We start from the raw sequence: 21,273 nt of genomic DNA on the forward strand, positions 1-21,273 counted from the left end.
GAGTGCATGTTCTAAATTGGAGGTCCTGGAACAGTTAAGGTACTGCAACAGTCTAACTATAGATACTGTGCATATCCTGTGCTAGTAGAGGTCTTGCACATTGGTTTTGCTCACCGTGAAGTTGATGAGACACTGAAGGTCCTGCCACAGTGGAGGTCCTTATAACAGTTGAGGTCCTGCAACAGTGGAAAAGCAGTGTCAATGGATAACCTGTGCAAGTAGAGTTCCTGCAGCTTGGAGGTCCTGAGAAAGTGGAAGGGCTGAGACAATGGAGGTCTTTTGACAATGCAGGTCCTTATAACCGTGATATAGGAGGTCTTGTGACAATAGAGGTCCTTGAAACAGTTGAAGTGCTGTGACAGTGGATGTTCAGGGACAGTAGAATTCCTGTGCCAGTAGAGATCTTGCAGTTTGTAGGTACTGAGTCTGTGGAGTTTCCTGACAGCCGAGGTACTACCACAGTGGATGTCCTGTGACAAGGGAGTTCTTAGGGTAGTGCAGGTTCTGTGACAGTGGAAGTACTGCTACAATGGTTATCAAAATGCATGGAAAGAAGCAGCAAGGATGCCACCCAGACCAGACCATGGCAAATATAAGGAAGATATTAATCCACCCCAACATCATATTGCTTCACCAAGGAATTGAGTCTGAGACACGTCTATACCTTCTCACGGAGCTCTTTGAAGTTCTACAGCTTTACAAATTCATCTGAAAGTCTGTGATAGTGGAGGCCTTAGACAATGTAAGACCAGCCACAATGGAGATCCTGTTCCAGTAGAAGTTCTGCAAAAGTCTAGTTGGTGATAGAGTGGATGTCCTGAGACAGTGGAAGTCTGGTGACAGTGGAGGTCCTGCACCATTAGAGGTTCTGGATCATTCGAGGTCCTGAGACATGCAGGTGCTCAGACAATGGAGTTCCTGCAACAGTGTAGGTCCTGTGAGAGTGGAGGTGCTAGGAAAGTGAAGGTGATGGACAGTGTAGGTCCAGTGTAGGAATATTGTGTTCCTACAACATTGCAGGTCCTGCAACAGTTGAGGCTCTCATACCGTGCAGTTCTTCCAACTTTGGAGGTCATGCAACTGAATAGGTCATGGGAAAATTGAGGTTCTGGGACAGTAAGGGTGTTGGGACAATGGAGGTGCTATGTCACCTGAGGTCCTGGGACATTGAGGTCCTGCAATATTGGAGGTCCTAAGACAGTGTAGATGACCTTGGAATAGTTGAAGTCTGGAATAAAGGGAGGCTCTGCACCAGTAAATGTCCTGAGACACTGGAGATCCTGCAGTTTGCCTGGACAGTGAAGGTCCTACAAAAGTGGAGGTCCTGTGACAATGGAGGTCATGAATCGGTGCATTGGCACTGACCGTAGAGAGCCAGCAGCAGTGGACTGTCTTTGCCAGTAGAGGTCCTGCAAGATTCTAGCTGTTGTGAAAGTGGATATCCTACAACATTGGAGAGCTGGCATTAGTGAATGCCCTGAGACAATGGAGATCCTGCAGGAGTTGGTTTGCTTGGACAGTGAAGGTGCTACAAAAGTGGAAGTCTTGCGTCAGTGGAGGGGCTTGGCAAAAATGAATGTGCTGCCACACTACTGGTCCAGCAACAGTGAATATCATGAGACAGTGCATTTGCAGTGACAGTGGAGCTCCAGCAACTGTGGAATTTTTGTGCCAGTAGAGGTCCTGCAAATTCTAGCTGCTGAGAGGGTCTATGTCCTGCAACCTTGTTGGTCCTGCAACAGTTGAGGTACTGCAACAGTGTAAGTCCAGCTACAGTGGATATCCTGCTATAGTAGAGGTCCTTTAAATTGGCCTTGGTGAGACAGTGGACGTCCTGTGATAGTGGAGGTCCTATGACACTGGAGGGGCTGGAACACTGGAGGTCATGCCAAAATTGCAGTTCTTGTAATGGTTGCGGTGTTGTGACAGTGGAAATCTAGCGACAGTGGACATTCTGTAGGACAGTAGAGGTCCTACAATATAAAAGTCCTTGGACAGTGGAGGTACTGACGCACTGGAGGTCCTGTGAGAATGGAGGTTCTTATAACAGCTGTGACACTGGAAGTACAGCAAATGTAAATGTCCTCTGATAGGAGAGCTCCAACAAACTGAAGTTGCTGAGAGACAGGAGGTCCTCCAACAGCAGTGGTCCTAAGACAGTAGAGATCCTGTAACAGTGGAGAGGCTGAGACCCTGGAGGTCCTTTGACAGTGGAATACTTTGTAACAATAGACGTGCTATGACAAGGGGGTTGTACAATAGTAGAGGTCCTTGTTATAGTTGAGGTATTCCAACAGTGGAAGTTTATGGACAGTGACTTCCAGTGCCCGTAAAGGTCTTGCAATTTGGAGGGTCTGAGACAGAGGAGTTGCCTGACCACAGACGCCCTACCACAATATTGGTCCTTTGACTGTAGAGGTCTTGGGATAGTTCAGGTGCTGAGACAGTGGAAGTTCTGCTACAGGGGTTATCAAAGTGCATGCAAAGAAGAAGAAATGGTGCCAGCCAAACATGACCATGGCAAATATAATGAAGTTTTTCATCCACCCCAACATCATCTTGCTTCTCCAATTGAGTCTGAGACAATTCTAATAACTTATCGTGAAACTGGTTGAAATTTTACAGCTTTACAAATACATCTGAAAGTCTTTCCACCGAGAGGAGGAAGGAGCCAAGGAAATATTTAGGCAAATATTAGCAGGCTTTATCTATGGCTATGGGCACTGTATAAGTTCACAGTGACCCGAAACCAGATTATATTTTGTTAGAGAAGAACGGAAAAGTCAAAAGCATCGACTTTGGCCTTCAACTCAAGACAAACCTGGGCAAATGCTGAACTGGCAGCATGGTGCTTACCCTATTGGTGCACCTGATCTCTTCCTAGGACAACTTTATGATGGTGCAAAAAAAAAAAAAACAACAACGTATGCATCTTAGGAGTAGGCTTATATTTCACTGTTGTATTTGACTCTGTTGTCATACAACAGTTCAGAAGACAGGTTGTAGCAGGTGTGTACCCTGCTCACTGTGGGGTGTCAGAAGAGGCAGCTTAGCCTCTTAATAAAAGTCAATCCGAACTATGGGCTGACAGTCTCAGAGGTGATGATGTACCCCTGGTCATTGAAAACTGGAAGAGGTTCACAAATCCTTATGAAGAAGTGATCCCTCCCATGCCAGATACTCCAAAAGAGGAAGAAACGTAATATATTGAGGTTTGAGGTAAAATATTATAGATTCATTGCATCAAAAAGGTATAACCAGAACATGGCATCCTATTGCTTAATGTAACAGCAAGGAATTGCTTCACAACACAGGCTCAGCAGCTTTGTCCAGTTACGGTCCCATTCTCTACCCTTGCTGATTTCCCTCTAGGACTAAATAGGAATAGAAGTGAACACAACATAGACACATTGTTCTCCTCATCTTCCAATGGCCTAGTGTATCCCTATGATCATAAGGCTAGTCAAAGAGGAAGCAAAGAGCCATTGGGCATGCCCTTCTTTTCAGGACACTCCCGACAACACCCACAGTGAACAAAGCATACATACACACCAGAAGTATCCTGTGTCTTCACTCAACAATCAGCCACACTTAGAAGAGCTGTAGCAACGAGAAAACAGAGGACAACCTACTTTCCTGCTGTCTCTCAGCAGAGAGCAGGACATTCCCCAGCTGGGGATTTCCCAGAGGCATTAAAGGATGAACCAATTCCAATGGGGAAATTCACTGATGAAGTTGTGTTGCTGCTTTCCTTCAAGAATGAAACATTACAAGGGGGTGGAGGAAGAGTTTTCTCCCAGAAATGAGGCCAAGGGAGATTGTCCAGAGAACACGCAGATGGCAAAACCCACGTGCCTTTGTACTTTGTCCTTCCCAGTTTGCTCTGTGCTCATTCTTCCTCTGGCTCTGTTTTCCAGTTCCCCATAATTCTTACCTTCTTATATCCTCTAAGTATTTTATGATTCTTCCCCCAACCAAACCATCTCCCTCTTCTGGATTTCTTCTCTTCCCAGCAAGGACTCAATATGACTGCTGTGTAGCCCACTCTAGAGCGTGGTGCAGCTGAATGCATCCATTCACCTGAAGTTTATCACACTCTAAAAACACCAGCTTCCACAAAGTGAGGTGGAGAGTGGTATGAGCTCATGAAGTCTTCCATAGGTTACTGGTCCTAGCACACACGGCATTTATCACAAGAGCTATAGAACAAATTCTTATGCGGTCAAAAGTAGCATCACATTTCATTCAGCCTTAAATCTAATAACCAGCAATGACTTTGAAAAATTGAAATTACAGTTGCTGCAACAGTGCAGATCCTGTGAAGAGGTAGGTCATGCGACAGTGGAGGCACTCAAATAGCGCCGGTTCTGTGACAGTGAAGGTCCTTTGAAAGTGGAGGCACTGAGATCGTGGCGGTCAATCTATTTACAGGGGAGCTGCTGCACAATTGAAGGTTCTGCTACAGTGGAGGTCCTGCAAAATTGGAATTGATGATACAGGGGTATTCCTGTCACTGTAGAGATCCTGTGGCAGTGAAGTTGCAGAATCGTGGGAGATCTTGCTTCAGTTGATGTCCTGAAACACTTTATTTGCTATGGGTGGTGCTACGACAGTGGAATTCCTGGGATAGTGGAGGTTATAGGACAGTGGGTGTCCTGAGACAGTTGTAGTGCTCCTACAGTGGAAGTCCTGTGACAGTGGAGGTCCCGCAATAGTAGTGTTGCTTGGACAGTCCAGTTCTTGGACAAAGGAGGTCCTGTGACACTTGAGATGCTGAGACTCTTGAGGTCCTGAACAGTAGAAGTGCTGTGATAGTTGAAGTGCTGAGACACTTGTGGTCCTGTAACAGTGGAGTTGACACACAGACAGTGGACTTCCTGAGGTAGTGGTGGTGCTTAAACAGTGGATGTCCTGTGACAGAGGAGGTCCTGCAATAGAGGAAGAACAATATATGCTGGCTGATGACCCAGAGCTTCCAGAAAATAGACCACCAACCAATATATATCAGAGGATGGCATTATTTGAAACCAATGGGATGGAAGGCCCTGGTCCTGTAGAGATGTGATTCGAACATAGGAGGAGGCTGGAGTGGTGGGTTTCGAAAAGTTGGGTGAGTTTAGGAGCAGTATTATAGTGGGAAAATGGAGGGAGGAGGGAGAAGATGTAGGAGTGGGCATTTGTGGATTGGCACCTAGGACGTTGGACATCATTTGAGATGTTAAAAACAGTGGAAATGATAAGGTTTACATTGTCTGAACCAAACCTAAGGGATACTACATAAGGAACACAAAAACCCACAGGTGCTCACCAACATTCAGATAAAATTTGGCCTTTGGCGGTCTACTCCAAAGAAACTCTTCCAAGAACACTGTTTAGTTTTTTCAAACAAAGTTTAAAACTCTTAAGTGTACTCTCAAATCTGCCCTAATTTGCATAAATCGGTCAAAACTGTTGGCTTTGTAAATATTTCTATCTTGTCCCAATAGTCACATGCTGGTCATCCCAACAACAAGATACTTGTCAAAGTGGGAGTCAATCAACATGGGATCCTTTTTCCAACTCGGCATGCAGACCCTCAGCTCACCTTCACACACACACACACACACACACACACACACACACACACACACACACACACAGAGAGAGAGAGAGAGAGAGAGAGAGAAAGAGAGAGAGACAGACAGACAGACAGACACACAGACACAGATTCACAAACACATGCACACACAAACACACACAGACACACACACCCATGAGAGAGTGATAGATCGAAAGTGAGGTAGAGAGAGACAGAGACAGAGACAGAGAGAGAGAGAGAGAGAGAGATAGAGTGAGAAAGAAAGAGAGTTCTTATCATCTACTATCTAATGCATATTGTGTGCTCTTGGAGTTGAGCACAGAGACTTAACATGTAAACCAGTCCTGCACACCTAGGAACATTTTCTGATCAGTATTTTCTCTTCTTTATGCAGTTCTTAAATTATCTTTAAGAGAGTGTAGGGCATTGACCTACCATGAAATCTTGGACCTAAAGGTACATTTTAATACAAAGCTTACATATCACTTACAGATGACTCTAGTAGGAAGTACATTAAGTTCAGAATCATTCAATCAGAAACCCTTAATGTATATACCCCATTCTAACTGCCTTCACTTAACCTCATGTTTGGACCACTGTTCCTAGCTGGAGATTCCTGTTTATCTCCCAGAATAAAAGGGAGGCTCCAGGCTCAAGTGGAACAGCAGATTCAAGGTGGGACTGTTGGGTGACATTACCGTGAACACCAGGGACTGCCCCACAGAGGCAGGTAATGGCCCTTTCTTTCCTCCTGGGGAATCATTAGCTACATATTCTGAGCAGAGAAGGATCCTCTCATTCTAGCAGATGTTCTGGATGACACAAGGAATGTGAATAGATTATGAAATCACTTTACCACATTTCTTTCTGAGGCAGAGACCCTTAAGACCCTTGGCTCAGGAGTAACAGTTCCAGATAGCAAGGTGAGGTCAGTGTGGGCCCTGTGTTGACCTATGAATAGTTATTTATGTTAATCACCAAATCTTTAAAACTAACAGCATGTGAGAGAAAAGTCTCCCAGGAATCTCAGCTAAAACTAATCAGTGAGTTTTTAAGTACAAGAACAAGTAGGAAATTTAAATTCATGTGATTGCTACAAATAAAGCAAGACACTGTCACTAGATCACCTTTGTGTAAGGGCCCTGACGACCTACACAACTTAAGATGTGAAGTGCTCAGCTAGCATGCTTCCTGGCATGAACCCAAGACACAGTTTCTCTGTGTCTCATCACCTCTGAAGCATGGTCCACAAACAATGGCAACAAACATTCTCTTCCTCAGAGTTCAAAGTTACCTTTATTGTTAGTGATAGTTTCCACAGTTAACTAACCTCTACTGGATAGACAGCTTTGACTAACCTTCTCTGAGCTTCTCCCAACGATGTACAGATGGTACATTCCTCTGCACATGAGGCCTGTTCCTCTCAGGCCTGCTGTTCTCCTTCCCAGATTAGAAACTGGATACCTTTCAAGCCTACATTCTTAAGTCATCTATCAACTTTTGGTACACGATAAGCACAACATGACATTGGGTGCCAAATAACACTTTCCTACCTGACAATGAATATGATCCAGGGGTACCAAACATGGAAACTGGTCAGGTAAGGTCAGGTAACCCCCATGCTATCTCCATGTAAAGATGAAGATTGACACACCTTCCCAAGCAGACTTTCTCAGTTTTCTCAGCCCACACAGCAGTCCTTTGCTGAGCTTCCTAACTCCCAGTGACTGATGAGAGTACATGAGAAGATGCCTGATTTCTGGAAAGCCCTGGGCCCCATGACCCACAGTAGCAGCAGCTTCTGATCACAGGTGATTTCAGGAACTGAAAATGCCTAATGTTCCTTTGTTGATTTGAATATGCTCAGCCCAGGGAGTGGGACTATTTGCAGATGAGCCCTCATTGGATAGGTGTAGCCTTGATTGAGGAAGTGTGTCACTGTTGATGTGACCCTTATGTTTCTTGTCCTAGCTGCATGAAAATCAGTTTTCTAGTAGCGGCCTTCAGATGATGATGTAGAACACCCAGCTCCTCCTGTACCATGTCTGCCTAGATGCTGCCATGCTCCCACCTTGATGATAATGAACCAAACTGCTGAACTTGTAAGCCAAACCCAAAGCAGTGTTCTTCTTATAAGATTTGCATTGGTCATGGTGTCTGTTAATAGCAGGAAAACACTAAGTAAGTCACTTTCTACCACAGATTACGAGGTTAATTGAGTGATGTCATCACCTGAGAAGACATGGCCTCTTATTAAGGTTCTAATGTCCTAAGTAATTGCAGGCTCTCTTCTGGCCTAGGCATTGGCTATAATATTAATCTTCCCAGTGTCTTTTTCTCTGTAAACTGTACATTTTGCATTTCTATTTGCCCCATTTGCTCTTTTCCATTGAAGTCCTATACCTCAGTATAATAGAGGCCATACTGGGCTCTCTTCAAATTTTCATCGAAGAAATTTGTTTATTACTTTTTAATTTAGCCTCAGGTAGGTTTTTACAATGTGGGCGGAAGGAAGCCACATTTTTGTAAAAGCATCATACAAATTATCCCAGACCAGTTACAAGTATTATTGCCCTCTGAATCCCCTTGTCCTGGGCTTCCACATTCTGGATAGGTCTTGGCACTCCTGACTCCCAAGCTCCTGCCAGTATACCCCATTAAACTCTTCTTAGAGCACTGGGCCACTTCTAGTTCAAAGTTCTGAATTCTTGCATATTTTCCAAAACAAGTAACAAGCACAAACTGGCATGGTCAGGTATCACAGAGCAAGAGTCCACTCTATTACAACCCCTTCTGCATTAGTTACCTTTGTATTTCTGTGACAGATATGCCATGAGCACAGCAAACTATAAAACATGTAGGCGATTAGTGATCCTATTTCACAGACCACCTGTTACCACAGGTTAAGTTCCATGACTACAGGGCACAGTGGAAGGAGCAGGAAGCAGAGGACTCACATCTGGAATCACAAGTACAAAGCAGAGAGTGCACAGGGAGTGGTGCAGAGCACTAAAACCTCAAAGCCCAGCCCCACTGGCATTCTTTCTCCAGCAAGGGCACACCTCCTGAGTCTTCCCAAACAGAGTCACCAACTGGGAAAGGAGTACTCAAATGCCCGAGACAGTGGAGGATAGCTCATGCAAAATGTCATGATGATTCAGGAATTTGAATCAGTAACATAGAGAACCTTCACTCTGGGTCAATGTGTGTTGCTGCAAAGCCAGAAAGCTGCTCTCCCTCCTCTTGAACATAAGATGTGGATTAAGTACAAATATAAACAAGCATCTCCATGGAAAATCAACATCCCTGTTAATCTGGTAATACTTATAGGATAAGTCCAGAGGTGCTGGATACTGAAATCACAGAAGAAGCCAACACAAACTCAAACCCTTTAGTCTAATGGAATAAATATACGACAGAAGCCAAAATGGGTAACAATATGGAGCAAATGCTCACTCACTCAGCAGATAAAATTACACCTAGCCCTTACTCACAGACCTACTTCATAAACAGTGTACATTCTGCTGGTACCTACTCAACACAATCCTAAATGCTGCAATCAAACCAAATGGTTTCTTACTTTGTTGAGTATGACTTAAAAACACTGAAGTACTCTGAAGGAGGTTAATGGAAACTTCTCAGGGCCTGGGGAAGATGGCTAAGGGAGTACAGATTAACAAAGCAACACAACCCAATTTCCCCACCAGCAAGCAGAAACCGGCCTGATGTCAGTTGCCAATTCCTGAGGGTTTAAGAGAAGCCTACAGACTGGAAGGACTGAGGTAGGTGAGATTAAAGTACAGTTACACTGAATGCTCACTTGAGGAATGGGAAGGGTAGCAACTGGAAAGTGCTCGTGTGTGTTTGTGTGTGTGTGTGTGTGTGTGTGTGTGTGTGTGTGTGTGTATGTTCCATGCATGTGTTTCTGTGTGCGTGTGGTTGGGTTGTTGCTGTTGTGTGCTTAATTTGAGACAGAGTGTTACCACAAACTGAAGCTGTCCTAAAACTCACCCTGTACACAAGGGTGGTTTGGACAGTAAAGAGACCTTCTCTCTCATGAAAGGGGGATTAATGATGTGTAGCACAAGCTATGTGTGAATGTAAATTTCAAAATCTGAAGATTTTATAAATCTCCTTTGGCTTGCTTTAACAATGCTGGTGATTATAGCAATACATGGTACACTGAGGACAGAACAGAATATATAGTGTGAGCTTTTGAGATGGTTCAGAGGTGAAAGGAATAGCTGATGATCTGAGTTTAGTTCCAGAGGCACTGTTAATAATCAAACACAAATGTAGCCGACTTTTATCCTGTGTAAAAATCAGTCAGGGCATCCACTCATCTAAAGTCTGGAAGCTGGGGAAGGGAACATGGAAAATGAATATCCTAGTAAGAGCACCATTGGAAGGGGAAGCCCTGGGTCCTGCTAAGACTGAACCCCCAGTGAACTAGATGGTTGGGAGGAGGGCGACAAGGGGGGGAGGATGGGGAGGAGGGAAGGGGATGTTTGCACGGAAACTGGGAAAGGGAATACTGGAAATATATATAAAAAATACTCAAGTGTATATATATATATATATATATATATATATACACACACACACACACACACTGAGGTCAACCCTAGATAGGGCATAGAGCAATCCACACATCATGGGATTCAACGGGGCATTTTATGAAAGAGCTATTTCCCAGGAGCACACCTGTGTGTCAAGGCCTCCCTTCCAGCTAGGCCTTTGGAATCTCCAGTGCTAAACACTTTCTCTTCCTTTGCAGAAGTGAAACATAATAAAAATTCACACTTCACAGTACATTGAATAGCAGTAATCGCGAAAGGTGTAAATAGAACCGATGAGTACCAGAGTATGTGGATTGATGTTATATGAAATGTGTTTGGATGCCGTGCAGTATCCTCTTCCATGTACCTACATACTGAGCAACGACCCTGTACAATTTCTCTCTAGACAGAACCATCTGGAATTCACTCACTGAGGGACTTATGCCCTGGAGTGGCAGCTACAGGTAGGACTTGTGCAACCATGTCACGAAGCGAAGAGACAGAGATGCCTGGATTAAATGGAGAGAAGCAGATTGGAATGGTGGAGAGGCTAACCTGCCAACAACACCAAACCCCCAGCAGGATGACAATGGAGAACAGCGAGCAGTTTCCCAGCCAGCCTCACTCACCATAGCCAGACTTCTTCCAGTCCTTCCATTTTCCCAAGGAAAGAAAAGTTCAAAAAGCAGGGACAGGGAAAGAAAAACTGCTCTACTCCCAGGAGCCAAGGGCAAACCCCCTGGCACCTCCCTGTCTGAGCCCATAAGCAGAGACAGCCCAGTCCTGGGATCATCTCTAGAGGCTCAGGGACCCAGGCAGATGAGCCCTTGAATCACAAAGGGTTCCTCTACAGCATTCTATGGGTGTCAGTCCTGAGTCCCTGAGCCTGAGGTGCTCTGCACAGCTATTCAGAGAAGCCTCCTCCTGATCTCTGTACAAAGATCTCTGTGTTGGATGTCAAAGGAGAGTGTCCACCCAGCATGGGTTGGGGCTCTGGCCCTCTAATCTGTTGGTCCATGTTAACTTCTCCACAGAGAAAGCTTATGAGCTTTGCTGATGCATCCATTAGGCGTTTGGGGGATTCAAACTCAAGTCTCTGCCTAGTCCTGCAGCTTTGTCTCAGGTGTTTGATGATAACCTAGAGCCTTTCTGAGGACTTATGAGAACAGTGTCCTCTTGATGGGTCAGTTTAGAAACAGCTTTGTCTTTAATAAAAGAAAACTATACCATCAGTTTGAGGCTAATCTTTCAGAATTCAAAGATAATGTGACACCCTGAGTGTAGACATGAGGACTTTAAAGCAGGATGCAGAGTAAACATTCAAAACAGAGAACTAGGGACAGCTAAACATCTTACAGGGTTTTATTTCTAACAGCCTAAAGTCTTTCCATAGCCCATAGAAGCCACGGTCTCAGAGTCCTTCCCAACCATGTTGACAGGTCCTATTGTGACCTCATGCGGAGCGATTGTGAGGCGGCCCAGCAAACACATATTAAGCTGTTGCCAGGCCTGGAATTCTTTGAGTGCTTTGAGAGGAGGTGTGGAGTGGAGCCCTCTGCGACTTGGTTGTATCTATTGAGCTGTGTGTGGCTGTATCGAATTTTACTGTACTATGTATATGTGTATGTATCAGTGTGTGTAAGAGAGTGTGTTGACAGATTGGCCTGTGTGTGAGTGCGTGTACACTTTTGCCTGTGTGTTTGTCAGTATATGTAGGAGTGTGTGAGTTTACAGGTTTGTATGTATGTATGTGTTTGTATGTGTGTATGTCTTCTTGTGCGTATGTGTATCCCTGTGTGTATGTGTGTATGTGTCTGACGTGTGTTTTTCCAGGTTTGCTTGTGTGTAAGTATGCGTGTTTTGTGTGAATCTGGGTGTTTGTAAGAGTTTGTGTGAGTATAAGTTCACTTCTGTGTATTTCTGTGTGTGTGCCTGTGTGTGTGTCTGTGCCTGTGTGAGTGCCTGTGTGTGTGTGTGTGTGTGTCTGTGTCTGTGTGTCTGTGTGTTCACTTTCCCATCCCCTTTTGCCCCTTGTATCTATATTACCTGCACCTCAGTGCAAGAGAGTGTAGAGGCCAGAAGTCACCCCGGCTGCTGTTCCTGAGGTAGGTTCTCAACCTTATTTTCAAGACAGGCTCTCTCACTGGCCTGCAGCTGCCCAAGTATCTGGGCTGGCTGACCAGTCGCTCCCAGGCATTTGGTATGCCAACCCCATAATATCAGTTTAAAGGCCTATGTAGATGGCTGGCTGCCTATTTCTTGATTGTTTGATTTTTGGATGACTTCAAGAGAAAGAATTAGGTCACATATTGCCACGCCACTGGCTATTTCCTTATTGGAGTTTTGTTTTTTGTTTTATTTATTTATTTATTTATTATGGATTGCTGGTTTCATTTTTTAGTGGTTTTTATGTTCTCACATGATATATTACTGCTTTGATTATTTACGGTTCTGCAGTCGGATGATTAACTCTATCTCCATTTTCAATGCCCTGCGGTTTCATCCTTTTACATTATTCCTGTTTCTCTATTTATTGAGTACAAGCAATCATTGACTTAGACTTGATACAAATTTGCCCTTTGTGACACTTTGACTCTTCGGCCTTTGTTTAAGGTTTACTATTCACTGATATTTAACTGCCTTATTCCTTGTGGTTGGTTAATTTTAATTTTCAGTATTTTGCTCTGGAGAGTTGTGGATTTTTGTGGATCACTAGGTCCTGAAATTCAATGGAGTTTTCCCTTAACTGTTGGCTTTTTATATTTGTTTGTTTTGTCTTATACTAATTCTTTCTCCTCTCGTTTCTTTCATCTGTTTTTTTTTTCTTCAGTGAACATCTATTCATAATATTGACCATCTTTGGCCGCCCAATCCTATTGTAGTATGACGATTTTTATTTTCATCATTGATTGCATTTAGTATGTGTGTGCTCTTGGCTTTCTCTTTTGGGGTTGGTTATTTGGGTGGCTTTTACTTATGACTCTTCATATTTTCCCCTTAACTTTTTCATAATTTTGCTCTATTTTTCTAGTCTAGTTTTTACTTTGTCTTTGTTTGTTTTTTTTTCTTTTTCTTTTGTTTGTTTCTTTTAGGTACCACAAGTGTAATTTTAGCTCCTATATTGCTCCATCTTTTTCATTATTTGATTCCATTTTTGTTATTTTTAGGTAGCATTAGTACTGATAAAATGCCTACAGAGACTGAGGAGGAGTTACCAACCCCTACACCCGAGCCCAGTATCTCTGAGGAGGGCAACTTCCATTCCCAATACCAAGTATTGGGGACAATTGGGCAAGGGGGCAGCGCCAAAGTCCTCCTGGCCCACCACCGGCTCACAGGAACCCCGGTGGCTGTCAAAGTTCTGCGAAAGGACAAGCAGTGGTTCCAGCCAGCCATGATGGAAGCAAACATAATGAGAAAGATCAACCACCCCAACATAGTGTCTCTCATACAAGTTATTGAAAAGGAAACGAGAATATACCTCATAATGGAGCTGGTGGAAGGCCAAGAACTCTACCAGTACATCAGAGAGTCAGGGCACATAGAGGAGGATGAGGCCCGGCAAATATTTGAACAGATATTGTCAGCAGTGAGCTACTGCCATGGAAAGGGGATTGTTCACCGAGACCTCAAACTGGACAATATAATGATTGATAAAATCAAAAAGGTCAAAGTCATCGACTTTGGGCTTAGCACCCAATTTCAACCTGGAAAAATGCTAAACCACCACTGTGGCACGTACTCTTTTGGTTCCCCTGAACTCCTCCTTGGCCATCGGTATGACGGGCCGAAGAATGATATGTGGATTATAGGAGTGGTCTTGTACTGTATGGTAGTGGGAAAGCTCCCATTTGATTCAGTGATCATCCAAGAACTGCAAAGACAAGTAGTGGCAGGGGTTTATCCTGCTCCCTGTGGGGTTTCAAAAGAACTGGAGGACCTCCTTAGTAAATTACTGAGGGTAAATCCCAACTTTAGACCAACAGCAAGAAAGGCGATGAAACACCCTTGGTTCAAAGAACACTGGAACAGATTGATAGGTCCCTATGAAGAAATGCTTCCCCTCACACCAGACCCGGCCATTTTGGATGCCATGAAAAGCATTGGATTCCAAGCCTCTGTAGTAAAACACTCTTTAAAACAAAGAAAATATAAGGAGGAAATGGCAACTTATTTCTTTCTACAAAAGCAGGCTCTCCAGGGGGATGGCTGCACAGCCCAGACACAGCAAGTGAGTCCCGTTGCAGCACCATTCCCTAGCCTTGATCCTGCTGCTGCTTTTAGATTAGAACCAAAGAGGAGTGGAAGCCTGCCAGTCCTTGGCACCTTGCGGGTGTCATCCTCCCATGGTCACATATCTCACTATGGCCAGAATGCTCATCCAAAAGGAGGCAAAAGATACACTGTGGCTGGTCGTCTCAGGCCTCTACCGATGACACCTACAAAGGACCACTATCACAAATGTGCCGTGAGTGTCCCATGCATTCAAACAACAAGCATCTTCAGTGAGAAGAGTAGCAATAAGGAAATCAAAGAAGACAACCCACTCTCCCACAGAGCCCCATTAGAGGATAAGCCCATCCCCAGCAGGGTCCGGCACAGAGGTTTTAAGGGGTGGACCAGGAATATAGCAAATGCCCTTATAAAGCTGTGTTGCTGCATGCCAAGGAGAAAGAAACCTCGCCTGGGGCAGAACAGAATCTCCCCCCAGAAATGAGCCACAAGGAGATTCCAGAGAACAAGCAGCAGGCACAGCCCAGGTACCTTTGTGCTTTGTCCTTTTCAGTTTGCTCTATGCTGGTCCTTCCTCTGTCTCTGGTTTCCATTTTCCCCACAATTCTTACCTTGTATCTGCTCTCAGTTCTTTATGAGGTTTCCCCAACACCAAGCCTTCTCCCTCTTCTTGATTTCTCCTTTTCCCAGCAGGGACCCAAAAGGATTGATGATTTCCACACTCTACAGAGTTTTCTAGTTGGCCCATCCCTTCAGATGGACTCCAGCTCCCCCTTAGGCCAATAGCTCCCACAAGGTGAGGACAAGAGGTTCATGGGCTCATGGACTCCTCCAGGGGCTACTGATCTTTTCACATGTGGTCATCAATCACAAGTGCTGCAGAACAGAGTCTTATGTTTTCAAATGTAACATCCCATTCCATTAAGCCTCAAAATTAATTAACAAGGTTTGTCATTGAATAAGTATCAACAACCTAGTTTGTGGGTTATAGTTGATGGTCAGAATCCTGCATGCATGCATATTGTTTTGCATACTGGTTTTTTTTTTGTTCCTAAGACCTAGTGATCTATTGAATTTTATAGGTAGTAGTTCTAAATGGTTTCTTTCAAAGACCTCAACTGAGAAGTAGAAAAAAGAAGTTATAATATAGTAAGGCAAATCAAAGCCCCAAATGGTAAGCTAAGAATTCTACCTCACTGTCTTTTTTGCTTGGAATAAATTGTCTTGTCTATTTCACAGTGTCATCTGGAAATTCTTTCATGTCCTCAGTATAAACAGTAGGTGATTTCAGACACATGGCAATGGAAAAGACACCAGGAGAAACTAAAGCAGCAACAGGAGTAGCAACAATAGCAGAAGCAGCATTAGGCACAGCAGCAGCAGGAGGAGGAGAACGAGGAGCGTAGGAGGAGAAGGAGGAGGAAGATGAAGAGAGGAGGAGAAAGAAGAGGAGGAGGAAGAGAAGGAGGAGGAGGAGAAAGAGGAGGATGAAGAGCAGGGGGAAGATTTTGATTCCCTGTCCCCGTGAGAATTGCTGATGACTACTTCTGGACACAGATATCATGCTGAGAACTGTTTATCAAAATGATTTAACAGAATATTAATTTTCATAGAAGACATGTCAATGTTCCTGAGGGCATGCAGCCCTGGAAAGGAGAGCCAGATGGCAGAGGCAAGCAGTGTGGAATGTTCTTACTGAGGAAGACCTTCTCAAAGCTGATGATGTAATAGGTATGAAGGAGCATTTCATGGGAGTCATGGTCCCATGCCCCTGTGTCAGGGCACACAGAGCTCCTAGCCTTGCATCCTGCGTGAGAGGGGGCCTGGAATATTCCCTGATCCCAACAGGGTCCTGGATTGCATGGTTCTCCCTCAGTCATGGTCCTCCCTGTGCCTCATGGGGTACGCAGCTTCTACGGGCTGAATTTATATCAGTGATTAACTGGAGCTGGACCACAACCACACCACAGGCAAGCCCTGGGCACTGAGGACATTAAGAGCAGCAGCCAACATCTCCTCCGCTGCTTCTGACTCTGCTCCACAAGCCAAGGCAGCTCCCACACAGCAGGCATCCAGCCTAACTCCCAGCAGGGAGAGTGTGAGATGTCTGTTTATGAGCCCACAGGGACTACAGGATTCTGTGGGAAGACATCTGGTAGCTTCTGGAGCAGCTGCAGCAGCCAGGACACATGAACTACAGTGGAGGTGAGCTATAGGAACAGGTAGCAAAGAGCCTGATCTGGCCAATGCTGATCTGAATCCCTGAGTGCAGGCTGGAATGGTCACTCAGGGCTATTAGAGTGAAGGCCAGCCAAGGGCATACAATGTGTCACTAACATTCTCAAAGTTTGTCCAGGAAAAAACCACTGGCCTTGACCACTAAAGTTGAGTCCATACTCATGGGCTACAGGATAGCAGATTGAACTGAGTCTGAATTCCCATGAGTATGACCTCTGGCTGCTCCCTAGGCTCAGTATAGATGAGCATGAGAAGGCACCATTGCTGTGTTTGCAGGAGTAGCAGAGAGCTCGGAATACATGACCCACTCCTAACCCAGACTGGAGCCACTCTGGGGAGGAGATGGCATCATTTGAGAGATGGGCTTTGCGGGACACTGTGCTCTGGTTTGTGGCACATACAGCTCCTGTCTTTCTTGCTGACAGTTCAGATCCTCAGCTGGCCTCATCACGGACAGTCCCATGAGGAGGGGGTGTTTGGTTCCTGCTTCCCAGTTAGGGCAGGAACAAGCCCAGACGCAGTGAGTAAGGACAGTGCTTCTGTCTTGACCCAGCTTCCTTGTCCTCCCCCCTCCCCCAACTCATCAGGAGCCACCCAGAGACCTTCATAAGAGTGTGGGTCATGTTAATCAGAATGCACAGCTGGAGATTAAATTCTGGGTAAGGTCTCCATACAGCCCTGGTGGCTCCCACACCCTGCCTACCTAAGTTTTCCCAATTGGGTCCTCAGGGTCGTGGAGAATCTTCTACAGGCTGCCATGAAGATACAGCCAGTTTCTTGGTAACATTGTGTTTAGCAGAGGTTCTCTGCTTCAGGCACAGAGCCTTCCAGTGAGAGGGTTTGCTGAGTAGCACACCAGGACCAGAAAAGTGTAGAGCCCTCCAGTGGTAGACATGAAGTACTGCAGGAGTTTATTTCCTGATTTCTTCACATCTACCTTGTTCTAAAGGCTTGTTGTCAGAAACATAGGGACCTAAGAAACTTGAGTTTGCACCCCCATAGGGAACCCAGGACACTAAACCAGCAGCCCTGTTAAACGTCGGCAGAGGACAGTCTGGGCTCTGTGTTTATAGAATGGCTCTAGACTGGTAAAGACTGATTGACCAGCCAGTCAAGGAGAGTTAGGGACAGTTAGAGACTTGGAGGAGAGCATGAGCGGCAGACACAGCAGAGTCCAGGCCAACAGTGGAACCAGTTCATTTAATAGAGAAGCATATGCCCTCCCAAAAGGCTGTCAGATTAAGGCACTGCACTGAAGACCTGACCCAATAACATGCCCAATTTACACATCACCCACCTGTGGCTTGTGGAGGGTCCTCAGGGTAGATCCTAAAGTCCATCATGGCTGAAAGGCAGAAGTTTGCACATCATTGCAATGTGGAGGCTACTCTCTGCTGATGGGACCCACACACTCTGTGAAAAAGTTTGCTTAAGTGAAAGTTGGCCCTCCTTGAACTCTCTGGTCTTCCAGGGTAGTGTGTGTTGACCACATGCAGAGCCATTCCTGAAAAACGTAAGAGCCAAAATTCAACAATAGGGGAGAATCCTGTGCCAGATGGAATCCCTCAGGCCAGTGCGGATTCAGAGACATCCTATGCCATGGCATGGAGGCTCCCAAGAACTTCTAGGATCAATGTGAGCCACACCAGAGGCCACAGTCTATCCTGGGAGAACATTAAAGTATCTGGAATTATCAGGGACCCTAAGGTAGGTTCGTCAGGATATGGAGCTGATGCATGGTGGGATGCTTGGAGGATACAGCCTAAGGCAACGTAGAGGAAAGTGTGTTATGAGAGCTAAGACAGAGCAACCACACAGTCTGAGAACAAGTTTGCTTAAGTGAAATTTGGCCGTCCTTGAACTCTCTGTTCTTCCAGGGTAGGATGGCCTATCGGGCCCAGGACAGAGCGACTATGCCAGAATTACAATGGTCTGTAATAGAGATGGAGAAGGTGTCAGGATGGGACTTGGGCAGTGGATGGAGCTCTATGACTGCAAAGACTGCCTAGGCTCCAAGGACCCAGAGCTGGCTGCTGCAGGAAGTCCTAGATCACAACTCTGCAGTTCCTCTTCCCAGGTCTTGCTTTTAACTACTGGACCCAACACAAAGCCTCCCTTGCAGGCTTACCAGAGTATGAAAATGAAATGGCCACCTCCTGTAACAAGAAAGACTTCTAGAAGAGGAAGGAGACATCAATACATTCACAAAACCTTCAACTCGAAATCTGTCTTGCCAATAAGTGTGCAGGGATAAAGGTAAAGCAGATATTGAGGGACCAACCAATCAATGACTGACACAAAGTGAGATCTGTCTCATGTGACAGACACAACCTCTGACGCTATTTATGATATTCTTTCTGATTTACTTGCAGACAGAAAAGTAGCACACCTGTCTCCAGAAGCTTCACTCAGCAGCTGAAAGCCACAGCCAATCCTCAGATGGAGCTCGGGAAGTCTTGTGGAAGAGTGGGGGGAGAGTGCCAAGCAAACTGGTTGGGTTAAAACACTACAAGAAGTCCCCTACCGTCAGATACCTTGGACCATGGAGTATGCTAGAGCCTGTGCAACCAACCCCAGAGCCGGGTTAGCTATCTGCCGTTGGTCTCCATGTGGGTCATCTGACAAGTAGATCCAGGACTGTCTGTCTGTGTTGCCTGCATTGGATCTGTTCCCCATACCCGGACTGCCTGATTGTAAATCTTTGGGGCAGAATGTGCTCGGTCCACCTGGGACTAGAAGTCCCGGGGTGGTGTGGTACCCAAGGGACTCTCCCCTTCTATTAAGAGAAGGGAGAGCATTATGGTAGAAAGGATTTTAAGATGGGACTGGGAAGGGAAGAGGGAGAGTGACTGGGAACAGGATGTAACCTGAATAAAGAAGAAATTATTGGAACTAAACAAGTTAGCCTGGAAAATGGAAAGATTGGTAAGTGGCTAAGAGCACTGAATGCTCTTCCAGAGGTCCTGAGTTCAAATCCCAGCAAACACATGGAGGCTCACAAATGTCTCTAATGACATCTGATACCCTCTCTGGTCTTTCTAAATACAGCTACCCTGTACGTATGTATAACGAATGAATGAATGAATGAATGAATGAATGAATGAATGAATAAATAAATAAATAAATAAATAAATAAATAAATAAATTTTACCCTGTCTTAGTTATCAGGCAATGAATAAAATATCGAGAAAATGTTCAAACCCATGTCATGGATTGCCTGGATCTTTTAGATCTGCAGGAAACATCTCAACGAAGAACAAGAGAGGGTGGAGAAGAATGGGGAAGGGTTTGATCCCTGAAGTTCCTCAGTGTCCACTATCACATCACTTGTCTTTGGGAGGTGACATCTTTCACTCTTCCAGACTGTCTCACCAATCAGAATTACAAGCTCTGTGGATTAACCTGTAAAAAGGACAGTTGCTCTTGGGCCAATATGGAGGTTCCTGACCTCTCAGCAAGCTCACTGCTGACTTTTGAGGTCTCTGGAGGGTGAGCAAAATGAAGACACACAGAGTAGCCTCAGGTTGAGTCAGCCAGGCCCAGGGGGCTCAGTGGTATCTCTCAGATTCCCAGGCCCTCCCTGAGATTGAACACTCTACACAGTGTAAGAGGATTAGGGGATAACCAGGAAATGCAGTTGCTCAGGTGGCTGACTCTGTAGGAGGGAAATAAATCATAGTGGGAAGCTTCAGGACAGTCAGGTGACCTGAGCCCTCCACAGAGTCTAAGTCCAGACTCACAGACATTCATCTGTCCACAAGTCTCCTAAACACAGGCCTTGTCTGACCTGCAGTCCAGAGTATGTTATCGTACAGTGTCCCTTAGAGAGAGGACATACTTTCCAGTTAGGCTTCTTCTGTGTCACACTGAGACTGGGTTTGTTGTACAGGTGATGCAGATGGGGACTGGACACAAGTGGCAGTGTATCACAGATCATGCAATAAGTAAATACATAAATAAATAAATAAATAAATAAATAAATAAATAAATAAATAAATACCCACTTATCTCACTGCCTGCAATCCTCATTGTCACCACAAGGGAGCGCTGCTTTGACCTTCTCAGAAAGAAAAGCTGACTTCCCTCAGGGAAATGGATGGATGGATGGATGGATGGATGGATGGATGGATGGATGGATGGATGGATGGATAGACAGAGAAGTGATTTGACTTAATCAGTTTCTTCCAGTCCTACTTTTATGGGCTAAACACCTTGGACATGGCTGTTGCAATTGCTTGTTCTTCATTTCTGCTTTCTTTGGCTGTTCATTGAAGGGAGCCCCCTTAGAATCTGCTCATCTCAATAAAGGCCCATCTGTGGAATGTATAGCTTCTCAGTTAGGAGCTGAGGCATTCTTGGAAGGACTTCCCAAAATCCCCTCTGGGGCAGGTGCCAGTGTTCTCTACTTCAGACAGCAGCTGCATGAAGCAAACACACACCTGTCTGAACATTCCAGCTTGGGTGCACGTCACAGTGCACCTGACCCAGGGTCCCTGTCAGTTGCACATGCCACAGGGCCACTACTACAAGATCCCTTCCCCAGGACTCCTGCCCCATTGCATCTCCCCCAGGATCACTGCTCTGTTGTAACTGAACCAGGGTCCCTGCCCTGTTGTTCCTGGCTCAGGGTTCCTACTCAGTTTTACCTGCCCCAACCACCCTGTC

General features: G+C 45.2%; 1 pseudogene across 1 annotated transcript; it reads left to right on the forward strand.

Annotated features, from left to right (window-relative positions):
* Window positions 1-11,658: 11,658 nt before the first annotated feature.
* LOC134485012 (sperm motility kinase Y-like) lies at window positions 11,659-14,897 on the forward strand (annotated as a pseudogene). The gene is made up of 2 exons (XR_015646137.1): window positions 11,659-12,242; window positions 13,305-14,897. The product of XR_015646137.1 is annotated as a sperm motility kinase Y-like, transcript variant X2 (transcript).
* The last annotated feature ends 6,376 nt before the right edge of the window (window positions 14,898-21,273 follow it).

The sequence above is a fragment of the Rattus norvegicus genome, chromosome 1 (assembly GCF_021556685.1).
Source record: "Rattus norvegicus strain SHRSP/BbbUtx chromosome 1, alternate assembly SHRSP_T2T, whole genome shotgun sequence".
Lineage (NCBI taxonomy): Eukaryota > Metazoa > Chordata > Mammalia > Rodentia > Muridae > Rattus > Rattus norvegicus.